Below are 11,389 nucleotides of genomic sequence, written 5' to 3' on the forward strand. Positions count from 1 at the left end.
CAGATGTGCAAAACATTATTTCTTCTTTCACTTCAACCACAGTAACACTAAAACACTGTGTATACTAGAAAGGAAAGGATACCAGGCTGGTAACAAAGAAACTAAGGGAGAAGTCAGGACTTCCCTGGTTCTGTCCTTTTGGTGTTGCTGCCATTCATGGAGGCAGTAGATGCTAGCTAGAGGAGTTATCCTCAAACTTCCTAATGCTGCAACCCTTTAATACAGCTCCTCATGTTGTGGTGACACCCCAACCATAAAATTAGTTGCACTGCTACTTCATAACTGTAATTTCCTTCTGTTACAAATCACAGTGTAAATATCTGATATGCAGGATATCTGATATATGACCCCCGTGAAAGTGTCATTCAACCTCTAAAGGAGCTGTGAACCACAGGTTGAAAACCACTATGCTAGCGCATAGTGCTGACGGGAAATACTGACAGTGGACAGGCAGCCTATAGTTGAGAGAAGACAGGTCCGGACATGCTGCTGAAACATTCAGAAAGAAAAAAATTGGTGAAAAGTAGGAGTATTTCTGAAAGTGAATATATTTCTATGTGCTACAATTTATTTTAAACACTGGAATTACTTTAGCTTATACAATACCTGTAATAAATTCACAAGGCAAGTATGATTACGCTCCAAATCTTACAGCACAGTTAAGTAAGGTACCACAAGTAACTAACTGGGATTTGACTTGGTTTCAGACAATATTTTCTTAACCATGGTGGAAGTCATTGTATTAAGATGTTATTACCAGGTAAATTTGTAGACTATACACTATATATAGTTACGGATCAATTAAAAATAGTTAATGTTTTCAAGTAAGTTAATAATGTAAAACATTTAATGAGCAGTTTTCTTTCAAAGACTATATTAATTTTCTCTTGTTCTGTAACATTTATTCGCTTTTTTTGTAATGCTGTTGTGTCCAGTGTTCAGTAGCTAATATCAGTAAAGGTATATGTGTGATTGAGGGGAATTTCTTTCCATATGTTAAGTGTAAAGTTATAAAACAAAGAGTTAACATGAAACAAAAAGCTCTAAGTCTTTATAAACTGAAACAAAATATCCAGGAATACTAAGTTAGTTGCTTGAAGGGCAAGGATACAAAGACAAGAAATTTCTCTATAGGCATTCCATTTTGCAAACATATTTTATCCCTAATTATATTCTGCCAACAATAAAGGAAATTATATCTAGTATTAGACCCAGGATTTTTACTTGAAAGTGTATTCTGGACATGTCAAAGTGTTAATAAATATAAACGTGTATTATAAGTTCTCAAGGGCAATAATAAACAAGACACAAAATTAGAATCCTCTAGAAAGTTAATTTTTGTTGGGTTAATAGACAAAATTTGGATGTTTCTTGTTTAGGATAATGATATAATAACACAGCTAGATTTTTTTATTTCATAAAAGAATATACTTTGGATGTGTGTACATGTCTATACATCTCTGTGTGTGTCTCTATCTATCTATCTATCTATCTATCTATCTATCTATCTATCTATCTATGTGTCTGTGTCTTTGAGTGTGTGTGCCTTACAAAGAAAGTGGGCCCTTTGTTTGTCCGGGCTGCCTGGCTAGCTTACACCCGAAATACCCACACAAAAACTGTATTCATTAAAACACTGCTCGGCCTATTAGCTCTACTTTCTTATTGGCTAATTCTTACATCTTAATTTAAACCATTTCTATTAATCTGTGTATGGCCATGTGACTATTGCCTACCGGCAATATTCTAACCAGCGTTCATCTCAGGCCTAAGATCCATGGCGTCTCTCACTCTGCCCTTCTTCCCAGAATTCAGTTCTGTCTTCTCTGCCTACCTAAGTTCTGCCCTATCAACAAGGCCAAGGCAGTTTCTTTATTCATTATCCAATGAAAGCTACACAAAAACAAAAGGAACTCTGTGTGTGTATGTGTGTGTGTGTGAGAGAGAGAGAGGGGGGAGGGAGGGAGGGAGGGAGGGGGGGAGGGAGGGAGGGGGGGAGGGAGGGAGGGAGGGAGGGAGGGAGGGGGAGAGAGAGAGAGAGAGAGAGAGAGAGAGAGAGAGAGAGAGAGAGTTTAAAGGCCAGAGTTTGACAGATATCTTCTTCAATGGCTCTCCACCCAATTTTTGAGACAGGGCATCTCACTGAACTTGAAGCTTGCCAGTTTAGCTTGAATAACTAACCAGCTAGTGCCAGAGATATTTCTGTCTCCATTGTTTATCAAAATACTAGGATTACATACATACTCAACCATGCCCTGGCTTTTCATTGGTTCTAGGGATCCAAACCCAGATCCTCATGTTTTCAGGACAATCATTTTGCCCACTGAGATATACACCCAAGAACTATATGGTTGACATTAAGAGGAGCACTATAAAATATTTAGAGGTAAAGAAAAATAAACCATGACTGCTTTAGGCAAGGCATGTTTAATGCCTTTATAATGTAGTGGAAATTTGGGGTTTAACAGGCAATTTGTGCCTCTGTGTTTTAATAGCAAATGTAGCATTAGTGTGCATTTCTCTTACTTCCACATGAGGCTCCATTGTCTCTTTATTTGTAATGATATAGAATATTAAATGGGAATGCTGTGGGTATTGTTAATTTATTTCATCTCCATGGACTGAAATAAAGCACAGATAATGGCTTCTTAGGAGGAATGTAGACATTTCCCCTCTAAGCTTGGCTATTTTCTTACCCATCTTTTCCATGGATAATTTCACCATGCTTTCTTTCCAAAAGATATTGTTTCCTTATCTTTACTGTTTACTTTTCAGACAATGATGATTTATAGTGACAATTCTTGAAGCTGCAATTCAGATTTTATTCAGAGAAACATGAGCATATAAAAAGGCAACCATTTACTCTATAAAATCCAAATGATTAAAATACATTGCTAATATTTGTCCTTGTATCCACAGATAAGTGAAGTTCTCATCCCTCATCAAGGAAACTTCTCTTTGCAACAGACTAAAATCATTACAAAAGCTCCACAACCTATATAAATGCAAAATTGTAAAGCCAAGTCAAATGAACTTCCACACATAAGGCTCAGATGTAAGAGACCAAAGATCGGGGCGTTCACTATGAGGCCTAGGAATGTCATAAGCTATACCGATGAAATCTCAACAACAGATTGCCTATACATGAACTAATCAATAACCAGTGTACATTCCCAAGTGCCAGGGAAAGGCCAAAAAGGGCTCAGCCCTGCACAAAGAACCATAGGCAACTAATGAATGCCAAGAGCAGAAGAAATAGTCTTCCTCATAGAGGAGCAACCTTGGCTATTCAATATCAAATGTTCAGCGTTGAAAGTGTAAGAACAAGTAATATTATACAGACTGAGCTAGTTGTATTTAGGAATATGTATATATGAATATAACAATTAATGAGAAAAGAAGTTATGAACTTGAAAAAGAATGAGAGGTATCTCAGAGAATTTGTATTGAGGAAAGAGAAGGGAGAAACGGTGTAATTATAATCTCAAAAAATAAAGGAAGTAATAAAAAATTAAAGATGAAGCATCTGCCCAAGCACATGCCAAAAAGCACACAGTTTCAGCCTTAGATTTGAACATAACTGTAAACTTGTTATAGTCTGCATAGGCAAGACATGACTAAATATAGTTATACCGTGCCAAAATCTCAGAATAATGTCTTCCTAAAATACTGCAGTTTAGATAAATGAGTCTCTGCCACTAAAAAGGGATCAAAAACATAATTTAATGTAAATCACAAAAAGTAAATCAGAATAGAGTGGTATTCTAAAGAGAGAAGTGGGGTGTATGCTTTAGTGAAAGAATAAAGTATGGGTCTGCACAGGTTTTATGCTTTGTTGGCTGTAGCTGGGCCCTATGGTCTTCCTCCGAGGAGGGGGTGAGAAGGCATGGCATCAATGGCGCAGACAGTGGGAGTCAGGCATTAGGCATACAGCAGATTTCTTTATTTAACAACAGAGAAAAAACTTATTTACTCTTCCAGCACCCAGGCGTTCTGGTCCATTGGCATCGCATGGTCACTCCTCATTGGCTAGGCATGACTGGGACCTCTGACAGCTCCAGGCAGACTCCAGGTTGACTCCTTTTGGCCTGGTAGGCCTTAACTTCCTACATACAGGTGTTAGGGCCTAGCTACATTGGGAACCCAGAACAGGAACTTATAGCTAGGTTTTGAGCCTGCCTGATCAGAGTCCTTTTTTGTCATTGTAGCTATTAATTTATGGGTTTTGCCTGGAATAGGTTTTAGTCTTTTCCCTCTCCTTACTCAAAGCACTGCCCAGCAGCCCCAAAATGGTGTATTTTTGATGAAAAGGCCCCTCAGCGTTGTGTGGTCTTAGTCCCTTTGGCAGGTAAGCATTTGGACATCCACCCTTTCTTTTTTTGTGTGTTGTCTGCCAATTTTTTCTGTCCATTTGTCTGTCCATTTGTCTCCTGTCGCCCTCCACAAAATATGTAACCTCTTCTTCACCTCCTCCCCTTCCATGCCTGATCTCTCTACATCTGAAGAAGGGGAGACAGGCCCTCGGGGGTGTGCTGCAGTGAGTATGGCCACAGTTAAGATTGCCCGTCCTGCTTCCCATTTAGCTCCATTCCTGCCATGGGAAGCTACAAATTTCACTGGGGTACTTTTGGAGCTGTTGGCAGAGCTGAGCAGGAAATCCCCCATTGGGTTTATAGGAAGGCTGAACCTGCGACTGCAGGGGACCAGCAAGTGCCATGGCACTTGTCCCAGCTGTGCTTGACCTCATTCTTACAGTAGCACTCTGGCCTTACTGGCTATGGGAGTGAGAATAGCCTGGTGGGGCCTCAGTTGCAAACCCCACAGCATGAGGGGCCTGTCATCATCCGTGCGTGACTCACACCAGCACATTCAGTGCACTGTTTCACTACCGCAGGTCAAGTCAGCTGCCAACAGCAGCCTCTGTGAGCCCCACAGCCCTCTGAGCGGCAGACCCCCGATGAGCTCCTACTCATGGCTGCTATTTGGGCAAGCCCAGCCTCCACTCCCAAAGGGACCAAAGCAAAGAACAGCGATTACTGAACAGAGCTGGGGAAGTCCCAAAGTAACAAAAGATGGGCTCACTGTTGCAAAGTCAATTGATTTAAAGGATAAATATAAAATTATCATTTAAACATGTTTAAGATATTACCAATGTCACAATTGAAGAGACTGGGGATGGCATTACCACTGCTACTGATCTGGTACATTCTATTGCCAGGGAGGGATTTGAGAAGATCAGCAAAGGGGCTGTTCCAGTAGAAATCTGGAGAGGTATGATGGTGGCTGGTGATGTCATAATTGCTGACAGGGTAGTTGTCCAGCACCTCCTCAGACTCCAAGCCTACAGCTGCCTTCCTGGAACTGACTCTTCTTCATCTGCAACACCACTCACTGACATCAAATTCCTGGAGTCCCTCAGGCTGAGCAGTGTGTCAGTATCCCATCCTCCACGGCTCCCTCCCCTACTCCAAAGCCCACTATGCTGTTTGGGATGCTGAGCCCACCTTCCAACTCTTTCTCCATTGCCACCCCTGGCTCAATTTGTGCTTCTCCAATGTTTAAGTCCATTTTTATGTTATGACCACACCTAAAAGTGAAAAGAATAGTCCGTTGACATCTATTTCCTCAGCCACACTACATCTTCATCCAGCATTTATGCACTATGCCCCCTTTATCAACCTTAAATATGGGTGCATGTGGTAATAGACACCTGTTCATCCTTTGTTTGTGCCCTCACCCTTTCTGGGAAGAAAGCCGTCAATGCTATCATGGCTCTTAAGTTGGTCATGGTAGTTATGGGAATACCTTGGACACTTAAGACTACTGATGGCCCTGTCTATACCTCTCAACAATTCAATGACTTCCTGGAGTCCTGGAAGATTTCCCATAATACTGGCAACCTAAAATGCTCTAAAAAGAGTGGTCCCTTTGTATGCCATACAGCATAGAAAACATAAAACTCATACTTTTCTATAATTTATATAAACATGTTTATCTACAGAAGTACAGAAAAGTGTAAAGAAAACAGAAACATCATGTGTATTGCTTCTCAGGTAGTGTCTAATGTCACTGCACTCAGTTTTACCATTTTTATCTTGAACGTACTTAGAAGGCAGAAGATGTGGGTAAACCTCAGAAGATCTGCAAGATGATCTAATTTTCCCTTGATTTATTTTATGTCAATACTATCTCCATTGGAATCTTACTCTCTTGCCCTAGCTATAAGAAAAATACTTGATTTCTATTCTATTGCTACTGATTGATTCAGTTGTGCCCTTGTGTGTGGTGCCTGGAAGAGATAGTCATCTGTCACAGTGAATGTTCAATTAGGCTGTAGTTACTCTCTTCTTGCCATTATGTTCCTTCCTGATACACCCCTGAAGTCACAGTGATTATTTAATGGACCAGAAAACACCTTATGATAACCCACCACCTCTGGACCTGTGTATTCCTGCAAATATCTGTGAAAGTTCTTTCCTTTTGGCTTGTACCTGGAGAGATGACACTGTGAAATTAATGGGGTGACCTAACTGAGGTCACTAGCAAGCTATTGTTCTCTCTTGAAAGAACATGTTTCTTACACACATAGGAAAGTTCATTTGGGGGACATTTTGCTTTATAATAGCATTTAATACTCTGGGAATTGCTAAAAGGTTTTATCATTGGCACACAGATATGCACCTATTTGACCTCTGTAGGCATTTGAATTTGAGACTTACTGTTTAAAAATAATAATGAAACAGGTAGGAAATCACTAAATTTTAGTTTTTGACCTCTTGGTCATAGCAGATATAAAACCAAATTGTGGTTAAGTAGCAGATACCTTTGGATGAATGTGGCAAATGGAAACAGAGGTTGTCATGAGAAGTACCATATTTTACTTCAGAAAATTAATAAAATTATATGGTAAGTACTATTGTCTTGGTGGAAGTTTCTATTGATGATGATAAGGCACCTTAACAAAACACAATTTGGGGAGAATCTCAAGTTATACTCCATCACTGAGTGAAGTTAAGGCAGGACCTGCAGAAGCCATTGAGAAGCACGGTACACTGAGTTTCTCCTCTAGCCTTGCTCGGCCTGATTTCTTGTGCCATGCAGGACTACCTGCCCAGGAATGGCACTGCCTGCAATGAGTGTGTTCCTTCCACATCAATCATAAGTTAAGAAAATGCCTTTCAGACTTGCCTACAGGTCAATCAGATGGAGGGACTTTCTTAATTAAGATTTACTCTTCCCAGATAGGTATAGTTTTATGTCAAGTTGACAAAAACCAGTCAACACAATAAGATTTAAGTAGTAGAAGTTAGGATTTGGTGGTTTGTAACTTAGGAGCAAAGAAATTGTATTAGAACTGTGAAACATTAAAAACAACTAAAACAAAACAAATTTATAGGAATAAAAGTTTTTGGAAACTCCATAAAGCATTGGGAATAAAAGCAACAGGTTAACTAATAACTGGCAGCTATTAAAAGATTTTAGTATTTATGAGACATGTTGGGGAGGTTTAAGCAAAGTAAAGCCAAGAAAAGCATGTACCACAGCTTCAAATGGCAGCTGGCTATCTCAATATTGAGGGTACTCTGAATAATGAGTAAAAAGAGAGCAATTGTTAGGAGGTAGATAGTAATTATATTCATTCACTGTTTTCCTGGATACCTAGAAGGTAAATAGAAGCCTGAGTATGTCTAGAATTTGATGGCAATTACCTCAGAAAGATAGAAAGAAATTATATGAAAGCCAGATATTTTTCAAATAGTCAACAAAGCATTAGTGGATGAATATTGGCTATATAAATGAAAACTCAGTTGTGCTAAAAGTAATACTATTAAAACTTGATAATTAGAAGCCATCAGGAGAGGATGCCTCAGCAGCATGGCAGGCAGGCCAGGCCACCTGGAGAGAAAACCTCAGCAGAGCAGCAGGCTGTGGTGATAGCAGTGGCCTCTGGAGATTGCTTGACCACCAGAACCTCAGACTCAACCCTGACTGCAACTGGAGGAGCAACCATTGGGGCAACAGCCATGCCTGCACCAGGAGGAGTGAGTCACGGGTGTGTAAGCACCTGGACAAATGATTACAGAAGGCTCTGCTCTGCTTACATCTAAAGGAATGTTCAAAGGAACCACAGCCCCCAACGACATCAATTGGAGAAAAAGAGACACTCTTGAAAGACAGGCCCAGCTGTTCCAGTTGGAGGAAGAAATGGGTAGACAACAGGGTAAGAATACACTAAAAATATAAAGAATACAGCACCACCAGAAACTAGTGGTTCTACATCAGCAAACCAGAGCAACCTAACACAGATTAAGCAGAAGAAAATGACTTTAAAAATAACTTTATAATGATGGTTGAGGCCCTTAAAGAAGTATTGAAAAATTACCTTAAAGAAGTAGAGGAAAAGGCAAACAAAAATTAGAAGAAATCAATGAATCCAAAAGAAAAAATAAAAAAAGAAGAAGAGAAAAAGCAATCAAACAGGTGAAAGGCACAGTTTAAGACTTGAAACAGATAATAGAGATAATAAAGAAAACACAACTCCAGGGAAATCTAGAAATGGAAAATCTGGGTAAGTGATTAGAAACTACAGATATAAGCATAAAAACAGAAAACAAGAGGGGGAAGATACAATAGAGGAAATAGATACATTTGTCAAAGAAAATGCTAAATCCAACAAATCCTTAACACAAAATATCCAGAAAATATAGGACACCACAAAAAAAAACCCTGAATCTTAGAATAATAGGAACTGAATAAGGAGAACTCCAGCTCAAAGGCATAGAAAATATATTCAACAAAATCATAGAAGAAAACTTTCCTAACCTACAGAAGGACATGCCTATATAAAAATACAAGAAGGTTACAGAATACCAAAGAGACTGGACAACAAAAGGGCCCCTCTCCACAAAACAATCAGAATGCTAAACATATAAAATAAAGAAAGAATATTAAGAGTTGCAAAGGAAAAGGGCCTAGTAAAATATAAATCCAGACCTATCAGAATTACACTCAAATTCTCAATGGAAACAGTGAAAGCCAAAAGGTCCTGGTCAGGCATCATGCCAACACTAAGAGACTACAAATACTAGCCCAGACTACTATTTCCAGCAAAATTTTCAATCAATATAGATGGAGAAAACAAGATATTTCATGACAAAACCAAATTAAATCAATGCCTATCTTCAAGCCCAGTCCTATAGAAAGTGCTAAAAGGAAAATACCAACCCAAGGAAGTTAGCTATACCCACAGAATCACAGAAAATGGATAAAACCACACCAGAAAATCCCAAAAAAGAGAAATATATACTCAATACCAACCACAACCACAAAATAAAATAAAAGGAACTAACAACTAGTTCCTTAATATCTCTTACTATTAATGGATCCAATTAGCCTATAAAAAACACAGGCTTACAGATTGGATACAAAAACAAAATCTATCCTTCTGCTGCATGCAAGAAACACACCTCAACTACAAAGACTGACATTACCTCAGAGAAAAGGGGTGGAAAAGATTTTTCCAATCAATGGACCTTAAAAACTGGTATAGCTATCTTAATATCTAACAAAATAGACTTCAAACTAAAATTAGTAAAAAGAAATGAAAAAGTTCATTTCATATTCATCACACAAAACATTCATCAAGATAAAGTCTTAATACTGAACATCTGTATCCCAAATACAAGAGCACCTTTATTCATAAGAGAAACATTACTAAAGCTTAAATCACACATCAAGACCCACACATTAATAATGGGAGATTTCATTATTCCATCTCACCATTGGATGGGTCTACCATCAGAAACTTAACAGAAAAATAAAGGAACTAACAGTTGTTGTTACTCAAATGGGCTTCACATACATTGATAGAACATTTCACCCAAACACAAAATAATATGACTTCTCAGAACCTCATGGAACCTTCACAAAAATTGAACTCATACTGGCAACAAATTAAATCTCAACAGATTAAAAAAAAACTGGGAATAACCCCTTACATCTTATTAGATCACGATGGCTTAAAGTTAGAATAGAACACCAACACTAACTTCAGAAAGCCCACAAACACAGAGAAACTGAACAATGTTCAAATGAATCACCACTGGATCAAGGGAGAAAAAAAGGAAGAAGTTATAGACTTTCTAAAATTCAATGAAAATGACTACACAACATACCTAAACCTAGGGGACACAGTGCTAAGAAAAAAAAGTTCATAGCACTAAGTGCCTACATAAAGAAGTTTAGAAAATCCCACACTAGCAAATGAACAGTACAAAACAAAAGAAATCTCTAGAACAAAATGAAACAAACTCACCCAAGAGGATTGGATGAAAGGAAATAATCAAATTGACAGCTGAAAACAAAGAAAACAGTACAAAGAATCAATGAGAAAAAGTTGGTTCTTCATGAACATCAACAAAAAACCTTTATTCAAACTGACCAAAAGGCAAAAGAGAATATTCAAATTAACAAAATCAGAAATGAAAACATAACAACAGACATAGGGGAAATTAAGAGAATCATCAAATCACATACAATCACATACTTCAAAAACCCATACTCAGGGAAACCTGATTGCTCTTTGGGCTGACGAGGGAGGGGGACTTGACTGGGGGAGAGGGAGGGAAATGGGAGGCGGCGGTGGGGAAGAGACAGAAATCTTAAATAAATAAATAAATAAATAAATAAATAAATAAATAAACAAATAAATAAATAACCCATACTCCACAAAATTGGAAAGCTTAAAGGAAATGGACAATTTCCTGGATAAGTACCACATAAAACAACTAAATCAAGACCAGATAAGCAAATCAAATATACCTATAACCTCTAAGAAATTAGAAACAGTCACCAAAAGTCTCCCAACCAAAAAAGGGACAGAGCCAGATGGTTTCAGCACAAAATTCTACAAGATTTTCAAAGATGAACCCAAATTGCCCCACATGGTAGAAACAGAAGAAACATTTCCAAACCTTTTTTACAAGGCTACAGTTACCCTGATACCCAAACCACTCAAAAGTATTATTAAGAAAGAGAATTACAGACCAATATCCCTATTGAACATTAATGCAAATATACTCAATAAAAATACTGGCAAACCAAATCCAAGAAGACATGAGAAAAATCATCTACCATTGCCACGGACCGTCCCTCTGTGAGACTGCTATCCACGGGAGGACAGGGTTGAAGGATAGGATAGCCAGGATACGACGCAAGGGAATGACAGACAGACACACTGTGTAGTGAAAATCTGCTGCAATTGTACTTCTGCAAAGCTTCAGTTTTTGTACAAAACAGATCAAAGAACTTGGCAGGCTCATTACATCACCCCACTCAGGGTTCCAGACATAAATCAAGGCTAAGCATAATCAAAATAGAGCTCCTTCTA

The sequence above is a fragment of the Alexandromys fortis genome, unplaced genomic scaffold, assembly GCF_014885135.2.
Source record: "Alexandromys fortis isolate MF-2015 unplaced genomic scaffold, M_Fortis_MF-2015_v1.1 scaffold_40, whole genome shotgun sequence".
In the NCBI taxonomy this organism is placed as follows: domain Eukaryota; kingdom Metazoa; phylum Chordata; class Mammalia; order Rodentia; family Cricetidae; genus Alexandromys; species Alexandromys fortis.